At 42.5% G+C, this 16,901-nt stretch overlaps 1 protein-coding gene across 4 annotated transcripts in view; it reads left to right on the plus strand.

The window, feature by feature from the left end:
• Positions 1–16,901, plus strand: part of LOC141087889 (A disintegrin and metalloproteinase with thrombospondin motifs 2-like) — an 851,362-nt gene that overhangs the window by 719,556 nt on the left and 114,905 nt on the right. The window lies entirely within an intron of this gene.

The raw sequence follows: 16,901 nt of genomic DNA on the forward strand, positions 1-16,901 counted from the left end.
TTTCATAATCTTGTTTATCATCAGTATCTCTAATCAACAACTTTAAATATGATGTGTTCTAGGTTGATCTCCATAAGTCAGTACAAGGATGGATTTACAACAATTTGTTTTCAGGTGGTGTGAATATACACTTATCAGTTCTGTCTCCACAACTACAAGCTGGCACAATGTGTTGGGCAATAAGCTGGTGTATTTGCAATATTCATATTACAACACCAGCTACATGCATATATATGGAGAACTGTGGAGTAAAATAGTCACTAAGAGACTTAAGAAAGCTTTTGTGGAACATTCCGATTCTTGCTGGAGAAATTGTGGTCAAAAAGCAAATCTTCCACATATCTTCTGGACAAGTCCTAAATTATTACAATATGGAAAGAAATCTCTAAATTGCTAAATAAAATCAATATATCTACAGTTTAAATCCCTCCTCATCTATTTCTTCTTTCTTTCAATTCAAACTTGCTCCAGAAGATAAAATATATTTCAATTCACAGATTTTTTTCTATACCGAAACTACCTTACTTCTTGCATCTAAATAGAAGTCTATTGATGTTCCAACTAATTCAGATATTATAGAAAAATATTCACTCATTCTTTTGAATACTCTTTTGCTTTAAAAAACTCTCAATGAAAATATTATTCTAGATGGTCTTTCTAGAATAAATCCTTTTCCACAAGCAGGAATAACCTCTCTACATAAATGTTAATATTATTAGCCAAAAAATAAATAGATATTACTTTGATTCGATACACATAAATTGAAAACCTGTGAGGTTATAATATGGATGATCTTTCTTTTTTCTCCCTTTATCCCTCTTTCCCTATATTTCTAAGACTCCTTTTTTGTCCACCTTCTACTTTGCCCTTCCTTTCCACTTTTCTCCTTCTCCTTTCCTCCTGAATCTCTTTCACTGTTCTTTTCTTTGTTTCGCCTAAGTTACAAGTTATAAATTTGTTTTCTGGATGTCGATGTAAGGCTGAAGTCACACACAACGTAAAAAAAAAAAATAGGTCCGATTTTGACAGACCACAATCACACAAATGTTTCATGAACAATGATCTGTCTGCCATCCAATTTTCATGCGAGGATACGATTTTATTGCATCTAAGCATCCGTCTGCCATCCGTCTGCCGATATTTTGTCAGAGTTTTGCAAAATGGACATATAATGGAGCTCAATGACAGGTTAAAACACAAACGAAACAATAGATATATACACATAGAATACATATATATATATATATATATATATACTGTATATATACACATGTCATTGAGACACTATATATATATATATATATATATATATTTGCATTTGTGTTTCATAGAGTTCCACATAGCAGAATAGCCGCTAATTGTATTGCCGGCTTCTGTAAATCATTTCATTTCATGTTTTTTTAATATGTCCCTGACTAATAATTAGATGAGGGTATGTGTGCAAAATATGGGACATGTAGGTGTTAAATTAAGGGGTTAATTCGCTGTAAAAAAATTGCGTGGGCTCCCGCGGTAATTTCTCACCAAGAGAGGTAAAGCCAGTGAGTGAGGGCATATTTTAATAGCCTTGTTTTTGGCCCCTCCCTGGCTACAAAAATCTGCCCCCAGACACCCCAGAAAAGGCTCATCTATAAGTTACGCCTTTTCTGGCACTTATCCTCTCTCATCCCACTCCTGTGTAGCAGTAGGATATGGGGTGTGACAACCGGGAAGGTAACGTCCGAGAGTGGACCCTCTGGATCGCGGCACTGGAGCTCCCGGGGGCGAGCGAGCCAGGTGATGCCGACCCCTATACAGGTACCGTTAGGGGCAGACCCTCGGAAGACAGATACTGCGACTGCTAGAACCAAGAGGGGCGGCTCAAGGGACAAGAGAGGAGCTGGCGGAGTTTTGGACTGAATGCAGGGTACCGGACAGAGAATGGAGTCCCGGGCCGAGGCACGGAGTACAGGATGGAGGTACAGAATACAGGACGGAGGTACTGAGTACAGGACTGAGGTACAGAATACAGGACTGAGGTACGGAGTACAGGACTGAGGTACGGAGTACTGAGGCACGGAGTACAGGACAGAGGTGCAGAGTACAGGACTGAGGTACGGAGTACTGGACTGAGGTACGGAGTACAGGACAGAGGTACAGAGTACAGGACAGAGGTACAGAGTACAGGACTGAGGTACGGAGTCAGATGTTCCTAACAACTCTACTTGTATGACAGACAGCTGTAGCCTCTATCAGGGACTCCTCTCAGAGTCCTGGCTCTCTAATCGGTTGCTGTTGTGTCCCAAGTCTTGGATGGGAGTAGAGCATTTACAGCCAACTACTCCACCGGTGTCTGCTGCAGGACCATAAGTGTCCATACAACCTCGGGGACCGGGCCCCGGCCTTGCGCTGAGAACCTATAGGCAGGGTTCCTCTTCTAACCCACAACTCCTCTCTGTTCTCCTACTCCTTCGTTCCGCGCTGTTCCTTCTCTCTCTTATGGAAGCTTAGGTTGCAGGTCTACGTCTTTCTCCTTCTCTTCTCTTTCCCATGCCAGCTGGCTCAAATCACTGAGGCATCTGCAGCGCTCTTTCTAAACTGAACTCAAACTGAACTCAAACTAACTTCAGAACTGAACTCTTCTCGCCTGACCTCCCGCCAGACTGACCTTCTGTCAGACTGACCTGTAATTCTTAGCTTTCCCCCTCTTTTATACTAACTCCACCCACCTCCCAGCACATCTCGTGTTACGAAGCAGGGTTCCACGAAGGGTGCTCTGCTACCCCCTGCCTGAAGCTGCTAGGTGGACCTACTGAACTATCCTGTGTGTGGGATGCAGATGTTGGAGTGTGGAAAGGAGTTCCCAACTTACATATGGCAGTGGGGCATTACACCTTAGGAGAAGGTGCAGTACCTCTGTGGCGACTGAGCCTCAGGGGCGCCACATACCCCCGTTAAACGCAGCACGTCCGCGGGCTGCAAGATAACAAACCAGACAGCAAAGAAACATACAAAAATTTTGTAATGCATAACAAACTTTTCTTATACTAATCTTCCTAGTATAGGAGGTACTCATCTTGAACGTTACAAACAATTCTATCTTAATTCCTATCTAAAATTTTTAATTCTAAGTGCAATTCTCAATTCAAAGTGCTATTCTCTGTAACACATTTTCTCTCATTTTCTTCTCTAGTACACATTTATTTTTCAACTTTCACTGTCTCTTCTAGACGCAAGACACTGACCGCAAGTACCTGGTCAGTCACCTGTCTACTTTCAATTCTTTATTCACATCACTCATCTCTAGATCAGACATTCCTAATTCTTCTATAAAAGCCATTTCTCAGTTGCTAATACTCATAAAACACATTATCAAATATTTCACAGTAAAACATTCAACAGTTATTCTTGTGAGGTGCTGGACACCGCTCCCAGTCGGGATCTCTTGCAGTGTCCTTTGAGGTAGACATCATCTTCAAAAAGAGTCCATGCAAAAACATTATCTTCGCAAAGTGTCTTTTTATGTAAAACCAAGAAAGGGCACCTAAAGAGGTGCAAACTATTTACAATAAAAGTTTTTGGATCACTCCAAGTTCATGATCGCTAGTTCAAATTGGGAAAACGCTGCCAATCAAAAACAGGGCAACAAAAGTGCTACCGGAAAAACATGATAGCAAAACAAGGCACAACTGGTGCAAACAAACCCTCCTGGGTAACGAGATTTGAAAAGTATTTCTTAATTGTGGTCCCCTCCTGGGGTTCTGGAAGAACTGGAACTGTCCTCATCCTGATTTTGGTTTCTCTCTAAAGGACCTTGAAGCTGTGGCAAATGGAACCCATGATGTATCTCAATGCCCATCAACTGCTCTTCCACAATAGATGACTCCGTTGCTCTGGTTCGAGGTCTAGATCCTAGTGCTTCTACATCCTGGTGGCGCCGACAAGCAACTACCTGGGGACTGGGCAGTGAAGGAATCCCGAGATCACCGTCCCAAAACGATCCAGACTCCTCTCTGGCCTGTAGATGTTGGATCGGGCATGCCGGCTCCAACCGTACCCCCACCAGCATGGTCCTCCTCCTCCCCATCAACCCATTAGGAAGGCCGGGGTATATACCTGGGAGTTCCCGACGGTGTGGCCTCTGCTCCGGTGCAGGTGGGGTGGTAGCGGGCGCTGCCCGGTGAGAAACTGGGGACGGCGGTGGAGCCCATGGCAGGTCCTGTTCCGCGGGGGTCGCTGGCGGGACCTGCGCAGCCACGCCAGGTCCGGGCAGGAGCTCCTCTTCCTCCACTTCAGCTCCCTGGGCTGTGTACAACTCTTCTGGTAACTGCGGCAAAGAGGGGACAGAGTACGCTGCCGGTGGCATGGCAGCGGCTCCAAGCTCCGCAGGGTCTGTCAGGAAAAGATCCGGTGCAGCAGCGGCGGGTACCGATGTCGCGGGTACCGCAGGTGTAGGGCCCTCTGGGGCGCACTGCCAGCTCAGTCTCCCCAAGGCCTCCTGCCTCAGACGCAGCCGGGTGGTCAGCGTGACTATTTCTTCTTCAAAATGCCGGCAGTTCATCTCATAGTTCGGGTTGGAGCCGTCAGCCATGGCGCCAGGGAGATCCATTTCCCCGTGCTCTGCAGGCCTCCTTTCCTCACTCTCCAAAATGGCGTTCTGGCGTTCTTCTTTATGCCTCGGCCCCTTTCCCGCCACTGGCTTCTTCTGCCCCTCCTTCCGGGGGCGGCGTCTTCTTCCAGCGCCTCCATACCAAGCCAGTATACGAACCCCTCGGGGGTGGGCCATGTCGCTGTCACATAGTAATTCAGGCAGGAAAGGCCCAATACTCTTCGCGGTCTTTTCCTAGGACCTCCCATCTCTTCACTCCCTTCTTCTCCGTGCCAGCGGCCATTTCTAATGTCCATTTTACAGTCTATTAAATTTGGTCTTCTGCACATTTTCAAAAGCACAAAGTCTCACAAATTTCAGGCGCACAGAACCCGATGGCATCGGGTCTCGTCATCCTGTTTGTGATGCCAAAATTGGGTCGCCCTCACACCCAGGGCAGCGGGGTACCCGGTACCGGGCCAGTGTCAGGAGGATGTGTCACAGCAGCAGTGACCCGGTCCGTGGCCCTGGGCGCCCAATATCAATGGCGGGGATGTTAATAGTATATTAGTTTATATGGATAGTTTGTGACGCCACCCGTGGTGCTTGGCAAATAAGATGTTGAGCCAACGCTGCATGCAGATCCACTGGGACTGATGGTGTGGTGCAGCAAAGATGGTGTAGCTCCCCACAGGTGGAGCTGTAGTCCCAGGGCAGTGTGGGTGCAATGGATGAGGAGAGGCGCAGAATGGTATAGATGCTGGTACCCAGATGTAGCGGTGCTGAAGGTGTTAGTGGCGAATGAATGGAGGACACCAGGGCTTGCATTTTCATAGCTTTACTCACAGATCGTGGTACCCACTGGTGCCTGCCTCCGTGCCGTGTCCTCCGGGGTAGAGACTCAATCAACCTCCCGGGCAAGTCAGGGTTCTCCTCTCCAACACTGCGCCAACATGTGCCTTTCCTGAACGACTCCTCTATTGCGCCTTTAGTGTGAAGAGCTCCAGTACCATGGTTACTCTGAAGTTCCTCCTGTCAGATGTTCCTAACAACTCTACTTGTATGACAGACAGCTGTAGCCTCTATCGGAGACTCCTCTCAGAGTCCTGGCTCTCTAATCAGTTGCTGTTGTGTCCCAAGTCTTGGATGGGAGCAGTGCATTTACAGCCAACTACTCCACCGGTGTCTGCTGCAGAACCATAAGTGTCCATACAACCTCGGGGACCGGGCCCCGGCCTTGCGCTGAGAACCTATAGGCAGGGTTCCTCTTCCAACCCACAACTCCTCTCTGTTCTCCTACTCCTTTGTTCTGCGCTGTTCCTTCTCTCTCTTATGGAAGCTTAGGTTGCAGGTCTATGTCTTTCTCCTTCTCTTCTCTTTCCCGTGCCAGCTGGCTCAGATCACTGAGGCAGCTGCAGCACTCTTTCTAAACTGAACTCAAACTGAACTCAAACTAACTTCAAAAATGAACTCTTCTCGCCTGACCTCCCGTCAGACTGACCTTCTGTCAGACTGACCTGTAATTCTAAACTTTCCCCCTCTTTTATACTAACTCCACCCACCTCCCAGCACATCTCGTGTTACGAAGCAGGGTTCCACGAAGGGTGCTCTGCTACCCCCAGCCTGAAGCTGCTAGGTGGACCTACTGAACTATCCTGTGTGTGGGATGCAGATGTTGGAGTGTGGAAAGGAGTTCCCAACTTACCTAGGCGGTGGGGCACTACACCTTAGGAGAAGGTGTAGTACCTCTGTGGCGACTGAGCCTCAGGGGCGCCACACATGTGCAGAGCCCCTAATTACAAGAAGTGCAGAATCCCCCCTCAAGTGACATTTTGGAAAGTATACCCCTTGAGGAACTTATCTACAGGTGTGGTGACTATTTAGACTCCATGGGTATTTTCCAGAAGCAAGCAGCAATGACTGATACCAAGTGAAATTTGCAAACAGTCACCAGTATGTTACAGTCACCAGTGCGTTAAACCCAACCCATGGGGCTCAGAAAGGAGGGGGCATTTGGATTTGGGAGCAAAGAATCTGCTGAATTTCTTTGGATCAGGAGCCATTTTGCTGTTGCAGAACCTTTGTGCTACCAGTAACTTGGAGGCCCCCTATGTTTCCTTTAACAGATGACAGACTTGAATGAGGGCTTGCTTTTTTGTGGATTGAGTTAAAGCTTTTATTATGACCATTTTACATAACGTTTGGGATCACATTTTTCCTGCGTCCTACGCTGAGCACTTACTTTGGGATTTCCATCTAAATCTCTGAGTGACATGATAGGTGAGACACTCGAGGGATCCATTCACTATAATGAGGCAGCAGAGATTCTCTTGACTCCGTCTGGCCTCTGATCAGCAGTGTCCTTTTCAGAAGTGCACAAAACTATGGCCGACGCCACTTTTATGCAATCCTAAAAAGACGGACACTGCCAGATCACAGGTCGTATGGCATCCACAGTGCCTCCATCTGCATCATTATAGGAAATCTTCTGCCAGAAGTTTCGTTTGAATCACGTATTTCAGAAATTTACATGGAAACCCCTGTGCAAGCGCTCAGCACAGAGCGCAGGATAAACGTGCCCCAAGCCATACTGCGATCTATAGGAGGTAGAATGAAACAATCAACAGCAGGTGAAGAATTGTTTTTATTTATTTTTTACGTCATTCCTCGTGCGGTATAAGTGATGTGTCGACTTTATTCTTCTGGTCGGTGCGTTTACAGCGATACCAGATTTATATCGGGTTTTTATGTTCTGCTGCTGTCACACACTAAAAGATAGTTTTTATTGCAAAAAATAGTTTTTGTATCACCGCATTTTGTGAGCTATAATTATTCCATATTTTGGCCCACAGAGTCATCTCATGGCTTTTTTTTTGCGGGATGAGCTGATGTTTTTATTGGTACCGTTTTTGGGAACATGACATTTTTTGATCGCTTTCTATTCCGATTTTTGGGAGACAGAATGAACAAAAACCAGCAATTCAGGATTTTTTTTTGGGGGGGTTTATGCCGTTCCATGTGTGGTAAAATTGATATTGATAAGGCAGTTTTATTCTTCGGGTCAGTATGATTACAGCGATACCTTATTTATATTTGTGATAAAGCATTGTTTTTTGCCTTATTTTTTATTTTTTTATGGTGTTTGCTAAAGCGGTTAACTAGTGGAACAGTTTAATAGGTCGGGTTATGGACGCGATGATTCCAAATATGTGTACTTTTATTGTTTATATTTTTTTCATACAAATATTTATTTATTCAATATCCTTTGTTTTTTTATTATTTTTTTTTTATATTTTTACAATTATTTTAAAAAAGTTTTAACTTTTTTTTTAAACTTTTTTACTTTGTCCCACTATGGGACTATCATTTTTTGTAGACTGATCTCTTCTACAGCATGGGGATTTGGCAGCTGTTGAAACTGTCAGCTCTGCACTAACAGAGAAACTTGCTGATCATGCACTGCGTATGATCAGCAAGTTTCCTAGCTCCGGTGACGACATCGGGTCACCATGGCAACAATCAGGATTGATTTCAGCATTCTATATTAATAGTTTAGATAGGTCAAATGTGGCGACTGATTCTCTTTAAACCCTCTTTGCCATCTGACGTACTATACCGTCCATGTGACCTAGGTCTGTCTGACCATGGATGGTATAGTACGTCATAGCGATCAGCCTCACACATGGGCACTTTAACCCCTGAAATACTGTGACTGAACATGATCGCAGCATTCCGGGAGCAGGCAAAGGGCTGACAGCCTCTCTGCCTTTGGATCGGGGACCCAACTGCGTGATGGCATGGTAACCTGATATCGTAATAACGACATTCGGTCACCAGAGATAAGAAACTTCCTGCCATGCGCAGTGCATGATCAGGAAGTCTGTCAGTGTCAGTGCACTTAGGCTATGTGCACATGGTGTGGATTCTGCTGCAGATCCGCAGCGGTTTTGGCCCTGCAGGTCTGCAGCAGATTTAGGTGAGTTGTACAGTACCATTGTTTTCAATGATAAACTAAAAAACGCTGTGCACACGATGTAGATTTTTCCGCGTGGTTGTGCTGCGGGTTACAATCCGCAGCATGTCAATTCTTTGTGCAGATTCCGCTGCAGTTTCACACCTTATCCATTATGAGGTGTGAAACCGCAAGGCAAAACCGCAGGCTAATCCCAGATAAACCGCAGGACTTTTGTCCTGTGGATTTACCTGCGGATTTTTCAACAAAATCCGCACAACCTAAAAACTACGTGTGCACATACCCTAAGTGCAGCACTCACAGCTTCTATAGCATGCAGATACTGCTTCTTGTGCATGCTATAGAAGCAATATGCCTGTAAAAAATGATTTTCCCATAGTGGAACAAAGTAAAAAAGTCAGAAAAAAAGTAAAAGATTTTTTTTAAATAATTGTAAAAATCTTAAAAAAAAAATTAAAAATCAATATACAGTGGGGAAAAAAAGTATTTAGTCAGTCAGCAATAGTGCAAGTTCCACCACTTAAAAAGATGAGAGGCGTCTGTAATTTACATCATAGGTAGACCTCAACTATGGGAGACAAACTGAGAAAAAAAAATCCAGAAAATCACATTGTCTGGTTTTTTTTTCATTTTATTTGCATATTATGGTGGAAAATAAGTATTTGGTCAGAAACAAAATTTCATCTCAATACTTTGTGATATATCCTTTGTTGGCAATGACAGAGGTCAAACGTTTTCTGTAAGTCTTCACAAGGTTGCCACACACTGTTGTTGGTATGTTGGCCCATTCCTCCATGCAGATCTCCTCTAGAGCAGTGATGTTTTTGGCTTTTCGCTTGGCAACATGGACTTTCAACTCCCTCCAAAGGTTTTCTATAGGGTTGAGATCTGGAGACTGGCTAGGCCACTCCAGGACCTTGAAATGCTTCTTACGAAGCCACTCCTTCGTTGCCCTGGCGGTGTGCTTTGGATCATTGTCATGTTGAAAGACCCAGCCACGTTTCATCTTCAATGCCCTTGCTGATGGAAGGAGGTTTGCACTCAAAATCTCACGATACATGGCCCCATTCATTCTTTCATGTACCCGAATCAGTCGTCCTGGCCCCTTTGCAGAGAAACAGCCCCAAAGCATGATGTTTCCACCACCATGCTTTACAGTAGGTATGGTGTTTGATGGATGCAACTCAGTATTCTTTTTCCTCCAAACACGACAAGTTGTGTTTCTACCAAACAGTTCCAGTTTGGTTTCATCAGACCATAGGACATTCTCCCAAAACTCCTCTGGATCATCCAAATGCTCTCTAGCAAACTTCAGACGGGCCCGGACATGTACAGGCTTAAGCAGTGGGACACGTCTGGCACTGCAGGATCTGAGTCCATGGTGGCGTAGTGTGTTACTTATGGTAGGCCTTGTTACATTGGTCCCAGCTCTCTGCAGTTCATTCACTAGGTCCCCCCGCGTGGTTCTGGGACTTTTGCTCACCATTCTTGTGATCATTCTGACCCCACGGGGTGGGATTTTGCGTGGAGCACCAGATCGAGGGAGATTATCAGTGGTCTTGTATGTCTTCCATTTTCTAATTATTGCTCCCACAGTTGATTTCTTCACTCCAAGCTGGTTGGCTATTGCAGATTCAGTCTTCCCAGCCTGGTGCAGGGCTACAATTTTGTTTCTGGTGTCCTTTGACAGCTCTTTGGTCTTCACCATAGTGGAGTTTGGAGTCAGACTGTTTGAGGGTGTGCACAGGTGTCTTTTTATACTGATAACAAGTTTAAACAGGTGCCATTACTACAGGTAATGAGTGGAGGAAAGAGGAGACTCTTAAAGAAGAAGTTACAGGTCTGTGAGAGCCAGAAATCTTGATTGCTTGTTTCTGACCAAATACTTATTTTCCACCATAATATGCAAATCGAATGAAAAAAAAACAGACAATGTGATTTTCTGGATTTTTTTTTCTCAGTTTGTCTCCCATAGTTGAGGTCTACCTATGATGTAAATTACAGACGCCTCTCATCTTTTTAAGTGGTGGAACTTGCACTATTGCTGACTGACTAAATACTTTTTTTCCCCACTGTATATATTCTATCACTAAATAAATATTTGAATGAAAAAAATAATCTAAACAATAAAAGTACACATATTTGGTATCACCGCATCCGTAACAACCCGACCTATAAAACTGTCCCACTAGTTAACGCCTTTAGTGAACACCATAAAAAAAGGTAAAAAAGCAATGCTTTATTATCATACCGCTGAACAAAAAGTGGAATAACACGAGATCAAAAAGGCAGATATAAATAAACTTGGTACCGCTGAAAACATCATCTTGTCCTGCAAAAAACAGGCCCCCATACAGCTCCATCACCGGAAAAGTAAAAAAATTATAGCTCTCATAATAAAGCGATGCAAAATAATAATTTTTTATATAAACTAGTTTTTATTGTATAAAAGCAACAAAACATAAAAAATGATATAAATGAGGTATTGCTGTAATCATACTGACCCGAAGAATAAAGATGCTTTATCAATTTTACCACACGTGGAAAAGTGTAAACACCCCCCCCCAAAAGAAATTCATTAATTGCTGGTTTTTGTTCATTCTGCTTCCCAAAAATCGGAATAGAAAGCGATCAAAAAATGTCATGTACCCAAAAATGGTACCAATAAAAACCTCACATGACTCAGTGGGCCAAAATATGGAAAAATTCTAGCTCTCAAAATTTGGTGATGCAAAAACTATTTTTTGCAATAAAAAGTGTCTTTTATTGTGTGACAGCAGCCAAACTTTAAAACTCGCTATACCGCCTTCTTCACACGTCCTGATATTTCCATTACCGGAGATGTCAGTGTCCGTGTGTGTAGTACTTGCAGCACACGTGTGGCATGCGTGTGCTGCATCAGTACCACAAGGACGGGCACCAGAGAAGAAGCGTTACAGTAAGTGCTGTTCCCCGGCGCTGGGTGCTGAACACGGCTCTCATCTTAGAATGATGAGAGCATTGTTCAGCACCCAGTGCTGAGGAACAGCGCTTACTGTAACACTTCCTCCCTGGCACTGATTCATGTCACATGGATGACATCCATGTGTGTTATGTGTACAATATGTATGTATGCTGTTTGTTTTGTGGCCCGTGCTGACATTAAAAAAGGACATGTCAGTGTGTTTTGCCCACAGACACATGGTCCGTGGAACACACTGACATGTGCACAGACCCATTCACTTGAATAGGCAAATAGCGCTCCATTCCTCCCAAGTCTCTCTGCATGGCTAAGTAACACTGTACAGCCACATATGGGGTATTGCCACGTTCAGTAGAAATTGTGGAATAATTTTGTTGCCATTTTTACCCATTTCTTATGTGAAAATGTAAAATCTTTGACTAAAACAAAATTTTGGTAGTAAAAATGTAGTTATTTTGTTCTTACTGCCCAATGGTATAAAATTCTGTGACACACCCATGGTGTCAATATGATCACTGCACCCCTAGATGAATTCATTGAGGGGAGTTCTGCTATTTTGGCACCTCATGGGCTCTCACAACGAGTCATGGCACCTGCAAACCATAACAGTAAAATCTGGCTCTCTTTTGGATTACCCCCACATATGGGGTATCAGCATACGCAGGACAAACTGAACAGCAACTTTTGGGGTCCAATTTTTCCTGTTACCCTTGAGAAAATAAAAAATTGGGTGCAAAAAGATAATTTTTGTTAAAAAATTATTTTTTATTTTTATGGCTCTACGTTATAAACTTCTGTAAAGCACTTGAGTGTTCAAAGTGCTCATCACACAGTTCCTTAGGTTGTCTAGTTTCCAAAATGTGGTCACTTGTCGGGGCTTTCCACTGTTTAGGCACTTCAGGGGCTCTCCAAATATGACATGGCATCCGATTTTAATTCCAGCCAATTTTGTGTTGAAAAAGTAAAACGGCACTCCTTCCCTTCTGAGTTCTGCCATACACCCTAACAGTGGTTTACCCCCACATATCGGTTATCGGTGTACTGAAGACAAATTGCACAACAACATTTGGGGTCCAATTTCTCCTGTTACCCTTAGGAAAATAAAAAACTGAGAGCAAAAATATCATTTTTGTGAAAAAAATATGATTTTTTATTTTTACGGCTCTACGTTATAAACTTCTGTGAAGCACTAGAGGGTTCAAAGTGCTCACCACACATCTAGATAAGTTCCTAAGGGGGTCTAGTTTCCAAAATGGTGTCAATTGTGGGAGGTTTCCACTGTGTAGGCACATCAGGGGCTCTCCAAACGTGACATGGCATCCAATCTCAATTCCAGCCAATTTTACATTGGAAATTAAAACGGCGCTCCCTCCCTCCCTCCCGAGCTCTGCAATGCGTCCAAACAGTGGTTTACCTGCATATTTGGGATATTAGCGTACTCAGGAGAAATTGCATAACATTTTTTTCAGTCCAATTTCTCCTGTTATACTTGGAAAATAAAAAAAATAGATCTGAAGTAAATATTTTGTGAAAAAAAATTAAATGTTTTTTTTTTAAACATTCCAAAAATTCCTGTGCAGCACCTGAAGGGTTAATAAATGTCTTGAATGTGCTTTTGAGCACCCTCAGGCTATGTGCACATGATCAGAAATGCTCCGGAAATGTCCGCAGCATTTCTGCAACTCCCGCAGCGGGTAAAAGATATGCGGAATTCGCATGCGTTTTCCCGCTTAACACAATCGTTTTGCAAGCATATTTAGCTTGCAGAATGCTTGCGCTTTCCAAGTGATTTCAAGCATCGCTTGGAAAAGAGATTGAAAGGTTGGTCACACTTGTCAAACATAGTGCTTGACAAGTGTGACCAACTTTTTTCTATTGATGCTGCCTATTCAGCATCAATAGTAAAGATATGATGTTAAAAATAATTTAAAAAAATTAAGAAAATGGTTATTCTCACCTTCCGACGGCCACCGATCTCCTCAGCGGCGCTCCTGGTAAGTTCCGGTCCCAGTGATGCTTTGCACAAAGGACCTTTGTGACGTCACGCTCGCGAGTGCACGACATCATCTCAGGCCATTCGCGCAAAACATCACTGGGACCGGAAGATGCTGGCAGCGTGGTGAGAAGCGGGAAGGACTCCGGGGGCCATCAGAGGGTGAGTATATTACTATTTTTTATTTAAATTCTATTTTTTACAGGATTATGGTACCCAGGACATGAAGGAGAGTCTCCTCTCCTCCAGACCCTGGGTACCATCCACACATGGAGCGCTCACTTTACGCATGGTGAGCATGGCCACATGCGTAAAGTGAGCGTTTCAATGCAATCCTATGGTGACGAAATCGCTCCGATTCAGCACAAAGAATGAACATGCTGTGGATTTTACCGCTATGCGATTCCGCAGCAGAAAAATCCACAGCATTAGCACAGCAATGCGGAATCCCATAGCATTGCATGGGATGCATTTTCATAGTGTTTTCGCAGCATTTCCGCAGCGGAAAAGCGCAGCAAAAACGCTAAAAAAACGCAATGTGTGCACATAGCCTCAGGTGTGCACTTTTTAGAATAGTGTCACTTTTGGGTATTTTCTATCATATAGACCCCTTAAAGTGACTTCAAATTTGATGTGGTCCCTCCAAGAAATGGTGTTGTAAAAATGATAAATCGCTGGTCAACTTTTAACCTTTATAACTTCCTAACAAAAAAAAAATTGGGTTCCAAAATTGTGCTGATGTAAAGTAAACATGTGGGAAATGTTACTTATTAAGTATTTTATGTGACACATCTCTGTGATTTAAGGGCATGAAAATTCAAAGTTGGCAAATTGTGAAATTTTCATAATTTTCGCCAAAGTTCCATTTTTTTCACATATAAACACAAATCATATCAAAGAAATTTTACCACTATCATGAAGTAAAATATGTCATAATAAAACAGTGTCAGAATCATCGGGATCCACGGAAGTGTTCCAGTTATTACATCATAAAGGGACAGTGGTCAGAATTGTAAAAATTGGCCTGGTCATTAACTTGCAAACCACTCTTGGGGGTAAAGGGGTTAAAGAGTGAAGTGGTCCCTAAAAATAGGTTTTCTAAGTTTTGTTGATAAAATGAAAAATTGATGCTAAACTTTTAACACTTCTAGAATCCTAGCAAAACAGGAGTTTTAAATGGGGTGGTGACACAAAATAGAAATATAATTTCTTAACTATTTTGTACAGACGATCAGTTTAAAAATGCCCTTAAAGGGCATAAAAATTAAAAGTTCTAATATTGAAAATGTAATAAATTTCTAATGTTTTCCTAAGTAAATGCAATTCGTATCGACCTAAATTTCCTACAAACATAATGTACAATGTGTCACAAAAAACTGAGTAACATTCTTTAGTTATTCCCTCATGAAGTGACACTTGCAAAATTTGAAAAATGTATCCTGGTCAGGAAGGTGGAAACGGGTAAGAAGGGGTTGTGGGCCTGTTTAGACAGACCGACAAGCATTCTAATGATAGCTTGTTCCAATTATCAGATTGGGTGATTTGATCATTAATGCTAGTATTAACTTCTTCATGGCAAATGACGTATATTTACATCATATGTTGTGTCCCTGCCTTTTAAGCGTGCTCACTCACTGAGCCGTATCATTTTTGCACATGATGACTGATTTAAACTCAGCACCACAAAAGAAAATGAGACTGTAGGTCTTGCTGCAGTTTAAATTTATTTTGATCTGACATGGAGTCAAATATAGATGTGGTACAACATTTCGACCAAGAATGGCCTTTGTCAAGTACATTTGTTGCCAGTGCAGGTAGGCAAGGTCTAGTAGAGCAATAATGTAAATCGCAAGATCTTTTTCATGTCAAGGAGGACCTGTGTGCAGCAGGAGCCAGGAATTGGGAAATGTGGCAAGCAGGGTGTAAGCCATTTGTAACAGTCTCATTTTTGTTGGTGGTGCTGATGTTCTTACCTCTATTAGTCGGGACCATGAGTTCTTTTAAAAGGACAGTGTGCCATCATTCCCCTTCCAGACTGATTTAATCAGTCATCATGTGCCTTTAACAGCCATGGGAGGAGCGCTGCTCTGCCAGTGGCTGTTATCCAGTTATATCCCGCTGTCAATCACTGACAGTGGGATTTAACACTCGCTGACTGGAAGCACTTCATTAATCCTGCACATCGGTGCCCTTCTCATTTGATTGCTGGGCGCCGATGGGTTGTCATGGTAGCCAAGGGTCTGCTGAAGACCCCCTTTCCTGTCATTACAATACTCCTGTGTATGCTAGCTTGTGGCCTGCATGCATAGAAGATACTGATTTTGGATGATAGCAGCTTCAAGTCTATTAAGTGGACTATTGAATAAAGTAAAGAAAAGAAAAGTTTTAAAAATATTTTAAAAAATTCTAATATCCCCCTTTTGCGCCAATGAAAATAAAATAATAAAAAAAAACACGTTTGGTATCAATGCGTTCAGAAGTGTCCAATATGTCAAAATATAAACAAAATTAATCTGATCGGTAAACAGCGCAATGTGAAAAATAGCGACAACTACACAATTACGTTTATTTACCCCTTATTGCAATAACAGGTGATCAAAATATCATATCTACTCAAGAAATGGTATCAATAAAAACGACAGCTCATGGCTCAAAAAAATAAGCCCTCGCCCAGTCCCAAATCACGAAAAAATTAAAATGCTACTGATCTTGGAAGATGGCGACTATAGCTACATTTTTTTCATGCAAATCTGCAATTCTTTTTCATCATTTAAATAAAAAAACTATACATGTTTGATATCTTTGTACTCTCCTGAAGAAACATATTGCAAGGTCAGTTTTACAGTATAGTTAACATGGTTAATACAATACCCACAAAGTAATTGTGAAATTTCACTTTTTTTGCAATTTCAAATCAATTGGAATTTTTTTTCCCATTTTCCAGTACACTATGTGGTAGAATTAATGATGTCATTCAAAAGTATAACTTGTACTGCGAAATACAAGACCTCAGACGGCAATATTGACTGGATAATAAAAAAAATTATGGCTCTTGGATGAAGGGAAGGAAAAAATGAAAACAAAAAATTGTCCAGGGCTGAAAGGGTTAAAGTTATCACCATCACATTGTCCTGTGTAAGCAGAAAGCCTGCTGCCAATAATAATAATCTTCACAGAATGATCGTGTAAATGATGCACCACTTCTCCATTTACTACTTTTAATTTCTCAGTAGTCCGACTGTTTAGCTGAGCAGTGGCAATATTGTCACATGGAACATGAATGTCTGCCAATACATTTCCATCTTGTGCATTATCTACATTGGTAGCATTTGTATCACTTATGAATATGGTGCATTATTAGTTTTCTTAAAATGCAATTTTTACACTTCTAACAACATTTGTAAAA

Source organism: Dendrobates tinctorius, unplaced genomic scaffold, assembly GCF_039654945.1.
Source record: "Dendrobates tinctorius isolate UK_male_01 unplaced genomic scaffold, ASM3965494v1 ptg000036l, whole genome shotgun sequence".
NCBI classification, from domain to species: Eukaryota; Metazoa; Chordata; class Amphibia; order Anura; family Dendrobatidae; genus Dendrobates; species Dendrobates tinctorius.